The sequence below is a fragment of the Anomaloglossus baeobatrachus genome, chromosome 5 (assembly GCF_048569485.1).
Source record: "Anomaloglossus baeobatrachus isolate aAnoBae1 chromosome 5, aAnoBae1.hap1, whole genome shotgun sequence".
Lineage (NCBI taxonomy): Eukaryota > Metazoa > Chordata > Amphibia > Anura > Aromobatidae > Anomaloglossus > Anomaloglossus baeobatrachus.
The window spans coordinates 581,376,812-581,392,432 of record NC_134357.1 but is presented as its reverse complement, the minus strand read 5'-3'; the positions used below and the strand labels follow the sequence as shown (position 1 = coordinate 581,392,432).

At 52.8% G+C, this 15,621-nt stretch overlaps 1 protein-coding gene across 1 annotated transcript in view; it reads right to left on the bottom strand.

Moving 5' to 3' along the window:
* LOC142312456 (uncharacterized) overlaps window positions 1–14,959 on the bottom strand; it is a 136,321-nt gene extending 121,362 nt beyond the window's left edge. Inside the window, exons 1-2 of the mRNA XM_075351400.1 lie at window positions 14,864–14,959; window positions 14,576–14,666 (exon numbers count right to left, since the gene is read on the bottom strand). The gene's annotated coding sequence lies outside the window, so the exon portion shown is untranslated. The remainder of the gene's footprint in view (window positions 1–14,575; window positions 14,667–14,863) is intronic.
* Window positions 14,960–15,621: the final 662 nt, after the last annotated feature.

Below are 15,621 nucleotides of genomic sequence, written 5' to 3'. Positions count from 1 at the left end.
CTCTCCCTCCCCAGCCTGAGAATACCGGGCCGCCGCTGTGTGCTTACCTCGGCTGGACGGTAAATATGCAGCGGAGCCCACGTTCTTTGTTTTCTATATTTCCGTTTTCTTTCTATGAGTGTTCTATGTGTATGTGTTCTATGTCTGTGATGTCTGTGTGTGTGTGTGATCTGTGTGTGTTTACTCTCTGCACGGCTTCCTCTTCCTGTAATGACATCACTTCCCTGCAAAACCGCAGACAGGCGATGTACATTACCGGAGGTAAACCGCGAAATACCGCAGGGAATAACGCAGGAAAACGCAGTGAACCGCACAGAATTTGCTGCCTGCGTGATTCCCTGCGGGATTTCACGATTAACATTGGAGTCAATGGAGTGAAATCCCGCAGCGATGTGCGGAAAAGAAGTGACATGCACTTGTTTTTGCTGCGGGATTCCCGCAGCAAAACATGCAGCTGTCAAATTCTGCCCAGTGCGCACAGGATTTTTTTTCTCCATAGGATTTGCTGGTGATTCACTGCAGAGATGTTATGAACATTTTCTGCAGCGAAACATGCAGCAAATCCGCGAAAAATCCGCGGCAAAATCCGGTACGTGCGCACATAGCCTAAGCTGGGTGCTATGTAGGAAGTATAATTACATATTTGCAATTTTGCCTCTAAAACATCTACTCTGTGCTAATTTCCAGAGACTGCCTCTGGAGTCAAAAATAGTAATTTACACTAAAGCAGAATACGGTAAATGCTATTTATTGACTATATGTTGTGGTATCACTATTTGTTTTAAGAACATCCAAATGCAATGTTTGAAACACATTTCAAATTAAGAAATAATGTTTGGAACACCATTCTAAGTCTGAACTGGGTGCAAAAACCTAAAAAAACTTCAACATATGGAGAGAAGGTATGCAGACCAGTGATTATGTAAGGGGGAATACATGTAATAGCAGAAACTGCTGTGTGAATACATACTGTCCTGAAAAATACAATAGCTATATGTGAAAATGAAAATGTAACAATGGAATCTGCATAACTACTATGAACATATGAAGAAAGATAAATTTAGCTATTGAATTGATCAATGCAACAGAGCCTCAAAACCTCTTCACTGTATTCTCTTACATTGGATTACAATTTCAGACTTTTTTTTTTTTAGTGAACAGGAAACAAATCAATCTTAAAATTACAACTAAGATAAAGCACAATGTGTCACGAAAAAAATCTCAGAAACACTGGGATAAGATTCAGCATTACAAAGGTGTTATCATGTAAAGTGACAGATGTCAGATTGGAGAAATGGGGCCTGGATAGGAGCAGAAAACTGGCAGCAGTGGAAAGCCATGAAATAAGAGCGGCTTTGGTACTAAATACTATAGAGAAAACTGTGACTATAGACAATAACACATCTACTAAAATGACCGCCCTCCACCCCGACAGCCTTCACCGTCAGTGATTTAGCAACTAGAGGGGACACATCTGGAGTAATTACAGTATGTGGCTCATGGGCTCTCGGCAATCCAAACTATTGTAGGGGCCAATATCTTCTGTCAGATGAATTTCTTGAATAAATATTAGACATTTAGAGAGAACTTTTTAACATAGTCCAGTAAAGCGGAGTTGTACTCATTTAAGATGGACTATTGGAGCTACTATGAGTTCTGGCCAGAAAAGTAGAGAAAGTATTAGTGCTCCCCATTTCAGGAGCGATTGTGCAGTAATCTGAATTCCTTAGGATCGGAAACATAATAGAATTCATGACGATCCTGTAGATGTAACTGTATTTTAGATCCATCAACCACGCACAGCTTAGCGATTTATCATGGCAGCGGTGTCATGTTCTTGTGTAGTTAATCACAATCCTCTTTGAAGGAGACGAGTGGGATTGGAGAGAACATCTGTGCTCTATCCCAACAAAGCAGGACCTGGAGGCCATGTTTAACAGACTATAAGAGACTCTGACTGGGGCTCTGTATTCTGTTAAACAGGACATCACGCAAGTGGGCATCAGAGAGGATAACCTAGAGTCTGACACAACGTCTTTATAGCTATCAATAGAGGACTAATATCTTATGTCTGAACATACCACTCAGATCCAATCTAACATTCAAAGATGACAGAGAACCGACACAGATGAAACCTGCTCCGTATTTGTGGCCTGTCTGAAGAAATCTCTTCCCTTATGTGGGAGAAAACCATTAATACTTTATCCTATGATTTACTTGGGAGGAAAGAGGACTAGCTTATGGAAATGGATATAATTCACAGGGCTCTTGGTCCCAAATCCACCTTGCCCTGAAGACCATGTGATGTTGTGTCCTGCATTCATTTTTACAAGGAGAAGTAAACTATTTCACAAGCTGCAAGATCTAAAAAGAACATATAATTGGAAGACTGTGGCATTGTTTTCCTCCCACATCTGGCCAGGAGCACACTGCAACTTCATAAAGCCTAATGAGCACTCGATTACTTCAAGACCAAGGGGATCTCATTTCAACTTTTTGCAAAAAAAGATGGGGGCTCCGCAGAATTCAAGATCTTGGGGGACCTCCCGACCAACTTATCTACCTTTGACTTGCCTCAGATCCATCTGCCAGAATGGCCGGCACTTCATAATTTACCTCCTTTGATCCTACATGCTAATTGGGAAACAGAGCTGTCACCAAAATCACAACGCATATCCCTCAGTGATGGGTGTGGAAACACGGGGTCAGTGGGTGCTCTCGTCCGCTGGCCCGGCCGCCTTTAGAAAGACAGTGTGGCCCAGGGCTCATCCCAACTGAACGCTGATCTCTGTAACCGTGGGCGGATCACTACTCAGACAACACAGGGTGAGGGAATCACAATATTAAGACTTTATTGAATCCCCAAACAATTAACGGCACATAACACATAACCAGCAAAACACACAAATGTAACAGGCAACAGAGTCTCATCCTTCCGCTGGCTCACCAGAGTTTAGAATGTCCGTGCTTCAGAGCTTCCAGGGCTACTTACTCCAATCCAGCAGCACCCCGCTTTTGGCAGGCACCCACCGAGACTGGAATAACGCTAGATTTAGGATGCTAGCTGAGGTCCGCAAAGTCCGTAGCCAGGTGACCAAATTGTCCCAACCTGGGTTTCTTCCTTAAGTAGTCTCTGGTATGATGATATAATCCTGGCAGCCGAAGTCGAAATCCCTAGACTGTGGATATGGTCTCCAATCGGAATCGAAGTCCCTAGATTGAAGCCATGTAGCCAAGTGATCCTGTAGTCGGAGCCAAAGTCCCTAGACAGAATCCACAAGGCATCCTGGTTATGATCCCCTAGCCAGCTCCTAAGAGCTTAGACTGGATCATGCACATTTATCAACAACTGGTGACTTAAAGAAGTCCCTTTTTATAGCCATAGCCTTCCCTTCGGATATACTGTGCCCTTATCGGATTGGTTGTACAACATTGCTTCTCTTATTGGATGAATTTCAAGCTGCATGGATAATGTTCATTTAAAGGATGGGGATAGAAAGACTGAGGATATTTAAATGTAGTCTGAAATGCACAGACTAGACAATGGCTACTGAGGTAATTTACATTAGATTAGCAATACACAACTACATTACAATGATTGCTCAGAAGGGTCTGGCAGACACAATAGTTTAGCAAACATGAGTTAACACACAGAAGAACAATACGTCTAGCTAATGTAAGAAATTTAACCCACAAGACACATTGAAAAAGTCTGTGTCGTCACATTCCTCCCCCTTCTTAATATTAGCCAGACAGGATAGGCTTCTGATCATCCTTCTCCACCTGTCGGGAAAGCCCATTCGCGTTTCCATGGTTGTTGCCCTGTTTATGGGAGATGGAAAAATTATAGGATTGTAACGCCAGATTCCACCTGAGCAAGCGTCCGTTGTCCCCGACAGTGCGATTTAGCCAACTCAATGGATTGTGGTCAGTGAGGACTGTGAACTCATTGCCATAGAGGTAGAGCTATAAATTTTTCAGGGCCCAGACTATAGCCAGGCATTCTTTTTCTATGGTGACGTAAGCCCTCTCTTGGTCCAACAGTTTCCGGGAGAGGTAATCTATCGGATGTTCCTCACCGTTGTCTCCCACTTGGCTAAGTACAGCTCCTAGTCCTGTGTCCGGTGCGTCTGTTTGGACAATGAACCTGCGACGGAAGTCAGGAGCAGTCAGGACTGGGCTCTGGGCCAGCCAGTCTTTCAACTGGAGTAACGCAGTTTCACATTCTGGGGTCCAGATAAGGTTACGGGCATATCTTTTGGTTATGATTTGGTTTGGTTGGGTTATGAAGGCCGATTTCTCTTTTGTGAGTGGGATCTGCCAGTATCCCTTGCTCAAATCGAGGGTAGATATAAACAGAGACCCCCCCTAACCTATCTAGTAGTTCATCCACCCGGGGCATGGGGTAAGCATCTGTAATCGTGACCTCATTGAGCCGTCTATAGTCCACACAGAAACAAGTACTCTTGTCCTTTTTTGGCACCAACACAACACTGGCAGCCCATGGGCTATGGGAGGGAACTATGACTCCCATATTTAACATGTCATCCACCTCGGCCTTCATCATTGCCAACACAGGAGGTGTCACCCGGTAGGCGGGTTGCCTTAGTGGGGTAGCTGCCCCTGTGTTGACATGATTCTTGACCAGGGGGGTTCTACCAGGCTGACTTGTGAACAGGGATTCATACGTTCTGAGTATGTCTGATATCTGTCGCTTTTGTGATGGACAAAGCTGCTCCCCCAGTGATACATCTTTTACCCCCATTTCCCTTTTGGAGTCCACGAATAGATCTGGGATCTGGTCCAACTCTGGACAACAAACTGCTAAATTGGTGACCTCTCGTTCCTCATAAGCTTTTAGCCTGTTGATGTGGTAGGTACGCTCACGAACACCTGCTCGATGCAGGGCCACGGTGTAGTCCGTAGTGCCACATTTCTTGGTAAATGTAAATGGACCCACCCACATGGCTTGCAGATTGTTTATCCGTACCGGTACTAGTACTAGGATCTTCTGTCCACAGGCAAATTCTCGGAGTCGGGCAGTGCGGTCGTAAGATCGTTTTTGCCTTTCCTGAGCTAACGCCATGAGGGGCTGCATGTGTGACGCCCTGGGCAAGCCAGGGGTCACAGGTCACAACACCACACGCACCCCACATTCCCTGCAGGTACACCAGCTAACCTAAAATCCTTGTTGCCTTCCTCCAGGGGCTGGTGTCCACACCAGGGGGTGGAGCCAGGCGGTTGGTGTCCGCCCACCAAGGAGTTCACAGCCCTGGAGGCAGGAAGAACCAGGCAGATGAGTGGAGGGAAGTGAAGGAGTAAGGAAGTAAGAGTAGTGACAGGACAAGTGAAAGTGACAGAAGGCCTGAAGTTGGTCCGTGGCTGTGTGCCCGGACGGAGTCAGCAAGGTCAGCAGATGGCGGTGAAGGTCTGCAGTGGGACTGTCTGGAGGTTGCTGGAAGGACCACGGATGCTGTGTGCCCGGTGGTCTGGAGCAGTATACAAAGGGCAGTCAGCACCAGGGCAGGGGCCTTTCGGATCCCGGCAAGGCTTGGAGTCGCCGTAAATTGCCAAATCCGTTAGTGAAGGGGACGTCTGTCTCCCAACAAGCAAGTCCTGATTGAAGGCAAAGGTCCAACCTCAACGGGGAAACACCGCCACCGCCAAGGCACCAGTTTCCCAGGGCCGGCGCCTGCGGGCAAGAGAGTGGCTCCTCCGGTCCAGATTGTAGCCGGGGAGCGGGTAACCGGTGGGAACCCATCGCTACCAAACAGACATTTCATAGGTGCAGGGAAGAGACCGTGCACCGCTGACTGCAGGGAACCGCAGCACCGTGAACCGTCCGAGGGACCCGTTCAACCAGCCGTTTGTTTACCGAGAACTGTGTCGTGTTTACTGGCTGAGTGAGTACCACAGTGCCGCAAGGCACAGCGCTGCCCCTGCGCCCCTGCACCTCCACGGGCCCCATACCCGCCTGCCCACCATCTCAAGTCCATCCCTGGGCCCCGGGAGCACCACTACCCCTACCCACGGAGGGGCACATCAACAACTGGCTGCTCCGCACCACCACTCCCGGGCCTCCCATACAGAGCAGCGGTGGTGTTAACGAGTCACCACAACCGTGGGTGGCGTCACGGACAATAAATCCCCAAAACACCAAAACAACCCCCCTTTTCACTCACGGGCGAGGAGTGCCGCTCGAGAACCCCCGGGATCCGGCCCACCGCTCGAGCCACCACTGAGCAGCAGCAGCCGGACCCGAGCAGTGGGGGTGAGCGCAGTGCTGACACCCTCCTCCCCGCCCGCGACAACTTGGCGTCACGAACAGGATCCTACCGCTCTGCCGTTGGGTAGAGGTGCGCCTTGTGACCGCCGGAGGTATCCGGCTGAAAATTTCCAGAAGTCGCCATCTTTGGCGCGAAAAGTTCCCGCTCGAGCGTCTTCTCGAGCAGCAGAGGCGCGAAGGCCAGAACTCCGCCCCGATAGGGGAGTGGCCGGAAAGAAGCTAAGGGGGACGGAAGCAAGATGTCTGCGCCCGACGGAGCCGCTGGAGGAGCGGCGGTCGCAGCCGCAGTGGCACTCGCGGATGGGAATGGGCCTGCCCAGGTCCCGGCCGCAGTGGCAGGAGGTGCCGCGGTCCCCGCACTCGCTCAGGTCATGCCGTTCTCCTTGCCCTATGCGCCCAGAGCTACCTGGCTGCCGCAGTATGACGGGAAACCGGATGCCTTACAGGCCTTCCGGAAGAAGCTTGGCCCGTTGCTGGAGCTGTACTCCCTGACCGATAAGCAACGTGCAGCGATAGTGCTGGGCCAGCTAACCAGTGCGGCTGAGCAGGAGGCGGAGACCTGGGCCGAGGGGGACCGGCTCTCTGTAGCCACCATCTTTGAGAAGCTACAGACTGCCTTTGAGACCCGGACTGAAGCTGAGCTGAGGATGCAGTTCTACCAGTGCTGACAACGGACTACCGATAGCATTCGAGACTATGCTTTACGGTTGCAAATCGCCCTCCGCACGCTAAAGCGGGTGAATCCTATTAATGAGGCGGATAGCAACAAGATGTTAACAGAGCAATTTGCGCAGGGGATGAGGTCCCCTGAGGATCGTAAACAACTCCGGCTGTGGGCCCTGGAACACCCTGATGTGGACTTTGCCGTGTTAAAGGAGCGGGCCATTAAAGCACTACAGCCCCCGGCCTCCGAAGCCCTGGAGCCAGCCCCGTGGCCCATCGAGACGGCTCCTGTGGTGGTGGCCGCTGCCCTACCAACCTCTTCCACATCCACCGCCCCAAGCAGCACTATGGAGGAGCTGGCAGCCCAGGTCCGTCGCATGGACAGAGACCTCGCCAAGATCCTTGCCGCACTGCAACCGTTGACCAAATCTCAGCCTTCAGAACCGATACAGCTTGCCGACAGCCCTGAAGATGTCCCCTAGATGCAACGGAGAAGTGCTAACCAACCGCGGAGCAGGCCTCCAACCTGCTACAAGTGCCGTAAGCCTGGGCATTACTTTCGAGAGTGCCCGTTAAACGAGCAACCCCTGGGGCCCCGGGCCAATCCTCAGGAGTAGAACCTCGTGGCCCCTCGGACTGGCGGGATCGGTATATCGGGGCTCGACCCATCATTCCTGTGGTTGTAGACGGCATACCGGTGATGGCTCTCTTGGACACTGGATCCCAGGTAACCACCATACCATATACATTGTACCAGCGGTATTTGGGGACGGACGAGCTGGCACCCCCAGATACTAGTATAACGCTGATTGCTGCCAATGGACTCCCACTGACCCAAGTGGGGTATAAACAGGTGGCCATGACAGTGGGGCAAGCTGAACTGCAACACCAGGGTATGATTGTGATCATGAATGAGCCCAGTGATCATAACCCGAAGATAGTGCTAGGAACCAATGTGATGGAGCACTGTATGGGTGATGTGTTGGCCCTACTGCAGCAGCTGGCCGCCACGGCGGCGGGGAGCCGACAGAGAGCTGTGCAGCGTGAGATCCGAGCCTTGATGTACCGCCAGCATGTAAATTCAACAGGAGGAGAGATTGGTGGAGTGAGAGTGATGGATGTGGCTCCGTTGCTTGTGCCCCCTAGAAGTGAGATGATGATTTGGTGTAGGGCAGCAGTAGGGCCTCAGGGGCGTGACTACCCTGCCATGATGGAGCCCATACCCTCCGAGCACTGGCCCACCGTAATGGCCGCCCGAGGGGTGGTAGATGTGAAAAAGGGGAGGGTGCCTGTGAGGGTGCTGAATTGTGGGGAGGAAGAAGTCAGGCTTCCCCGGTATGCTACCATTGCCAAACTACTCACCCTAGACCCCCACACCATCCACGAAACCAGTCCCTCGGTCTCCCCACCTACTACCGGCACTTCCCCGCCGCAGGGGGAGGTAAAAGAGTGGCACCAACAGCTACATGTGGGCACTGATGACACCCCTACACATCACAAAGCGGGGGTATACAGGGTTGTGCAGGAGTATGAACAGGTTTTCAGTAAACACCCACTAGACTTTGGGCAGATCAAAGGGGTCCAACATCACATCCCCACTGGTGAACACCCCCCTATCAAAGAGAGGTACAGGCCTATTCCCCCAGCACATTACCAGTGTGCCAAAGATATGTTGCGGAATATGAAGGAGGCAGGGGTTATTCGGGACAGCTGTAGTCCCTGGGCCGCTCCGTTGGTACTGGTCAAGAAGAAGGATGGTACCATGCGGATGTGTGTGGACTACCGGAAGATTAATCAGATAACCCATAAAGATGCCTACCCGCGACCCCGTATTGAAGAATCGTTGGCCGCACTGCGAACTGCAAACTACTTCTCCACCCTTGACCTCACCAGTGGGTACTGGCAAGTAGCCGTGGCCCCGGAAGACCGGGAGAAAACCGCCTTCACCACCCCGATGGGACTCTGCGAATTTAATAGTATGCCGTTTGGGCTGTGCAAACCCCCAGGAACCTTCCAACGGCTGATGGAGTGCTGTCTGGGACACCTAAACTACGAAACCGTCCTGTTGTACTTGGATGATGTGATTGCTTACTCCCAGACGTATGAAGCCCATCTGAAGCACCTGGCCGAGGTGTTCGCGTCCCTTGCCAAATACGGGATGAAGTTAAAGCCCTCTAAGTGCCACCTGCTGAAACCCAGAGTACAGTACCTGGGGCATGTGGTGAGTGCAGAAGGTGTTGCCCCCGACCCTGAGAAGATCACTGCCATACAGGACTGGCCAAGGCCAACCACCGTAAGGGAAGTCAGGCAGTTTCTGGGTCTGGTGGGGTACTACCGGCGCTTCATCAAGGGATACACGAAGATGGCTGCCCCCAAAAGACCTCCTCGTGGGACAGACCAAAGGTGGTAGACCCATCGGAGCCCCACTGGTATGGGAGAACGGGCATGAGGAATCCTTCCGTCAGCTGAAGGCGGCCTTGACCGGAGAAGAGGTCTTAGCGTACCCGGACTACGGCTGCCCATTCATCCTCTACACAGATGCCAGCAACGTGGGTTTGGGGGCAGTCCTGTCCCAGGTCCAGGAAGGAAAGGAGAAGGTGATTGCCTATGCTAGTCGAAAACTCCGGCCGACTGAAAGGAACCCTGAGAACTACAGCTCTTTCAAGTTCGAGCTCCTGGCACTGGTGTGGGCTATCACCGAGCGGTTCCGCCACTACCTAGCCGCCGCAAAGTTCACCGCTTTCACGGATAACAATCCGTTGACTCACCTGGACACGGCCAAGCTGGGTGCGTTAGAACAGCGGTGGGTAGCCAGACTAGCCAACTACGACTTCACCATCAAATATAGAGCCGGTCGTGTCAACATTAATGCTTATGCCCTCTCTCGAATGCCCCACCTGTCAGAAAGTGGATGCGAGGATGATGACCTCGAGTCGATCGAGTTGCCTGCATTCCACCGGCCATCAGTTGAGAAGGTCCATGTCCATCAGCAACGGGTGAACCTGGATCCGCTGCCCAGTCAGAAGTGGCAGGAAGCTCAAAATCAGGCGCCTGCTGTCCGCCTAGTCAAGACCCTGGTGGAGCAAGGCGCTGCTGGGATGGACCCTGCCGCCCCAGCGGAAGCCCAACGCTTGTGGAAGGAACGGACCCGGTTTTACCTACATCAGGGGCGGCTGTACCGGGAGCTGATCAACCCGAAGACCCATGAGAAGATCCGCCAGTTGGTTATTCCCCAAGCTGATGTAGCCACCGTTCTGCAGGCGTATCATGATGGTGCCGGTCACTTCGGATGGAAGAAGCTGGAGATGCTGTTGAGAGAGCGGTTCTATTGGAGTGGGATGCGGGAATCGGTGGAGGCCTGGTGTCGGGAGTGCGGTCCTTGCACGTTGAGGAGGAAGGATGAAGCCAGCCAGAAGGCCCCCCTTACACACCAACCGCTGGAGCTGGTCGCCTTGGACCATGTAAAGCTCACCCCCAGCCGAAGTGGGTACACCTACGCTCTGACCATAGTAGATCATTACTCCCGGTTCATGGTGGTTGTCCCGGTCAAGGACTTAACCGGCCGTACCGCCGCGAGAGCGTTCCAGGCTTACTTCTGTCGGCCCCATGGATACCCTGAGAAGGTGCTCACCGACCAAGGTCCAGCCTTTGAGGCGGAGGTATTCCATGAGTTCTGTCAGCTGTATGGTTGCAAGAAGATCCGGACCACACCTTACCATGCCCAAACCAACGGTATGGGTGAGAAGATGAACCATCTGGTCCTTGGTCTCCTCAAGACGTTGCCATTAGAGGAGCGGAATCTGTGGCCGGAGAAGCTGCCTGACTTGGTCGATATGTACAATAACATCCCGTCCAGCTCAACGAAGTGCACCCCAGCGTATCCGATGAGGGCTCGGCCTGGCCGGCTGCCAGTGGACCTGGAAATAGGACTGGAAGCCCCAGAGACGCTCCCCGCAACGGCTGAATGGGACGCTCGGCGGAGGGTGCAGTACCGACAGATTCAGGAGTATGTTGAGAAGAACCTGGGTCGGAGTCGAGAACAGCAGGAGCGGCACTTCAATCAGAAAGCGGCTGCCGGTCCTTTCCAGCCTGGAGATGTGGTGTTGAAGCGGAAGAGAAAAACCCACAAGTTGGATGATCAATGGGAACAAACCCCCTACGTCATCCAACCCACAGGATGGGAAGATGGAAAGGCTTACCAGATCAGTCGTGACCAAGGGGGTACTTTGGCCACGGTTTCTTGGGACCATCTAAAAAGGTGCCCACCAGCCTTGAGAACAATGACCGAAGTGCCAGTTCCTCCACCAGCGGAGAAGGCAAAAGAGGTGATCCACACTGTGATGGGTGACTTCCCCGCAGACTGGCCTACGCAGAACGGCGCGGTGATTCTTCCAGTGCTACTGTTCCCACAACCTGTGGATGAAGAAGTGGTGGAAGCGGTCAACCGTGAGCCAGAACCAGTGCCAGTGCCCAGGGATGAACCTATGCCCAGCTCCCCTATGCCTCCACCTGCCCCACACGATAGCCGGGAGGAGGAACCAATTGTTCCCTCTGCCCCACTGCCTTGCCCCACTGACACGGCTCCCGAAGGTCCACCCGTTCCAACCTAGGTAGACCCCCACTTAGGTACAGGGAGACCGTCCTTTAGAGAGGGGATCAGTAAGGCAGTTATGTGAGTTTGTTTGGTTTAAAAGTTTGAAAAGTTTGAAATGATGAAAAATGATGATACCGTGAAAGTCACCAGATTATCTTTGTGATTGAACCGGCTGGAGCCGGCACCGTTGTCCCCGTGGGGACCGTTTAAAAAGCTTGCATGGGAACTATCCATGGACAAGCCCGTGAACTTGCAGGGCAACCACAGACATTAGTGGCTTGTAAATAGGTTGTTTTACCGTACCGTTTCCGCAATGCCGCCTCCGGAGAGGCAGGTTGGAGGGAGGGCCCCCAGCAGAGCAGGCTGGGGCCCAGCCACCACAGGAACCGGTGGCTACCCTCTGGAGGGGAAGGACAGATCCCGCTCGGGTAACTGGTGCTGGACTTGGGTCAAGGGGTGCTGCCTGGGCTTTAGGGGCAGCATCAGGGCCAGGTTGCTTGGGTGGGAGAGAGCGGAAACCGTACCCGTAAAACCGTTTAGTAACGTTTAAGAATGTGCCTCCCGATGTGGGATGATGTCATAATTTATATGTGTTTACTCTTTTTCATATCATTTACAGAAAACAAAAAGGAAAATAAAACCGGTGTTGGACGGGCAGCCCGAGGACGGTCTGCGTTTTGCTAAGGGGGAATGTGACGCCCTGGGCAAGCCAGGGGTCACAGGTCACAACACCACACGCACCCCACATTCCCTGCAGGTACACCAGCTAACCTAAAATCCTTGTTGCCTTCCTCCAGGGGCTGGTGTCCACACCAGGGGGTGGAGCCAGGCGGTTGGTGTCCGCCCACCAAGGAGTTCACAGCCCTGGAGGCAGGAAGAAAAAGGCAGATGAGTGGAGGGAAGTGAAGGAGTAAGGAAGTAAGAGTAGTGACAGGACAAGTGAAAGTGACAGAAGGCCTGAAGTTGGTCCGTGGCTGTGTGCCCGGACGGAGTCAGCAAGGTCAGCAGACGGCGGTGAAGGTCTGCAGTGGGACTGTCTGGAGGTTGCTGGAAGGACCACGGATGCTGTGTGCCCGGTGGTCTGGAGCAGTATACAAAGGGCAGTCAGCACCAGGGCAGGGGCCTTTCGGATCCCGGCAAGGCTTGGAGTCGCCGTAAATTGCCAAATCCGTTAGTGAAGGGGACGTCTGTCTCCCAACAAGCAAGTCCTGATTGAAGGCAAAGGTCCAACCTCAACGGGGAAACACCGCCACCGCCAAGGCACCAGTTTCCCAGGGCCGGCGCCTGCGGGCAAGAGAGTGGCTCCTCCGGTCCAGATTGTAGCCGGGGAGCGGGTAACCGGTGGGAACCCATCGCTACCAAACAGACATTTCATAGGTGCAGGGAAGAGACCGTGAACCGCTGACTGCAGGGAACCGCAGCACCGTGAACCGTCCGAGGGACCCGTCCAACCAGCCGTTTGTTTACCGAGAACTGTGTCGTGTTTACTAGCTGAGTGAGTACCACAGTGCCGCAAGGCACAGCGCTGCCCCTGCGCCCCTGCACCTCCACGGGCCCCATACCCGCCTGCCCACCATCTCAAGTCCATCCCTGGGCCCCGGGAGCACCACTACCCCTACTCACGGAGGGGCACATCAACAACTGGCTGCTCCGCACCACCACTCCCGGGCCTCCCATACAGAGCAGCGGTGGTGTTAACGAGTCACCACAACCGTGGGTGGCGTCACGGACAATAAATCCCCAAAACACCCAAACAACCCCCCTTTTCACTCACGGGCGAGGAGTGCCGCTCGAGAACCCCCGGGATCCGGCCCACCGCTCGAGCCACCACTGAGCAGCAGCAGCCGGACCCGAGCAGTGGGGGTGAGCGCAGTGCTGACACCCTCCTCCCCGCCCGCGACACATGCTTTCCCTAAACTTTTGAACATAGTCCAGTATGGGAACCTCTACTGTGGGGAAGGTGCCCTCCCAACTCTCTCGTACCAGCTCTAGGGGCCCTCGTACTTTTCGGCCGAACAGCAATTCGAAGGGGGAGAACCCAGTGGAGTCCTGCGGCACCTCCTGGTAAGCAAAAAGGAGCTGCTGCAGGTTTTTCTCCCGGTCCCCCCCTCAGACTCCAAATAACGGCTAATGAACTGTTTTGAGCGTTCCGCTGAAGCGCTCACACAATCCATTTGTTTCAGGATGGTAGGGGGTTGTGCGCATTGGACGGACTCCTTACAAGCCTGCTTTACTCCTTACAATTAAGACTACGATATCATATGCGATATGACTCGCCCCCATCGTATGTGCGGCACGTTCAATTTGTTGACTGTGTCGCACAAACGATTAACCCCCGTCACACGTACTTACTCGTCCATACGACCTCGCTGTGGGTGGCGAACGTCCACTTCCTGGAGTGGGAGGGACGTTCGGCGTCACAGCGACGTCACGCAGCAGCCGGCCAATAGAAACGGAGGGGTGGAGATGAGCGGGACGTAAACATCCCGCCCACCTCCTTCCTTCCGCATTGCCAGCCGGGAGCCGCAGGTAAGATCTGTTCATCGTTCCCGGGGTGTCAGACGCTGCGATGTGTGCTACACCAGGTACATTGAACAACCCGATGTTCAATTTTTAGGTTTTGAACGACGTGCGCGCGATTAACGTTTTTACGTTCAATTGCAATCGCACGGAGGTTTCACACGCTACAATGTAACTAACAATGCCGGATGTGCGTTACTTACGACGTGACCCCGCCGACACATCGTAAAATATATTATAGCGTGTAAAGCCCGCTTAAGGGTCATCATCTTCTAATTACAGGGGATAGGATGGATCCTACCTGTAAGATTTGGCTGATACAGATCTCACTCCAAGAGAAGGGCATCCAATGCCCAAAATAATGGGGACAGTTTTGGGTGGAGGAGCATGTGGTGGTCTAGCAGCAGAATGGTGACCATGTGATATGACCGGACTACAACCCTGATAAAGCAGCCACAGCCGGTGACTGAGAAGAATCTGTGACTTCTCTGCATTTAGTGGTCACTACTCACCTGGGCGGTTATCTGTAGGAATCTCCTCTTTACTCTGCTCATCACCCCTCACATATGTCTCTGTAGTATTAATATGGGGCAGATCTTCCCCCTGAAACAAATATTGTAAAAGTCACAGACAGATGGAGAAGTCCCATCTATGATCAGCTCTAATCCTGCCATCTCCACCGCTCTCATTACACAAGTATAACACATATAATACTGGAGGATAAAACAAGACTGAGCACAAGACCTTCACAGCCGTCTACACATCATAGGGAGATTTCATGGCCCCTTCTCTCCATCTACCTGATGATCCTGAGGAACATCGGGATCTTCTTGTTTACAGTCCTGTGGGAGAAGAGGACGGGGACATCTCTCTGGTGTTGTCCTCTTACTGGATAGACCTGGAGGAGACACATACAGGGACTGAATTCATTCCTTACATACAGATAATTATAGGCCGTGTGTATTTAGTCCTGTCTATTACCTGGTGATGTGAGGGGCTGGGGAACCTCCATCATGACGTCCTTGTACAGATCTTTGTGTCCTTCTAAATACTCCCACTCCTCCATGGAGAAATAGACGGTGACGTCCTGACACCTTATAGGAACCTGACACATACAATGATACCGTCACCCCCGATCCCTTCATAGCGTTACTGTATAACAGGGGTGGGGAACATACGGCCCGCGAAGACCTTTTGTACGGCCCCCGGGACTCTGCCAGCAGCCGCGTCTTGCCGGTTGCCGGCCCTTTAAATCCCCATGCGCGCTACGAGGACGCGCATTCAGCATTCACTACTGAACGCTGGTCAGTGAGTGTGTGCTCAGGAGGACTAATTTTGTGGGCGGGGTTAACACTTTCGCCCCGTCCCACAGAAGCCCATCAGCAGTTTGACGGCTTCAAGTCAACTAGTAAGTGCGCGCTCCCCCCCCGCTGCGTGCCAGCTCTTCTGTGCGCGCTCCCCCGTGCTGTGTGCCAGCTAACACGTGCTCGCTCCCCCGTGCCCGCTTCTCCGTGCGCGCTCACCCTTGCCCGCTTCTCCGTTACAGCTCCCCCGTGCT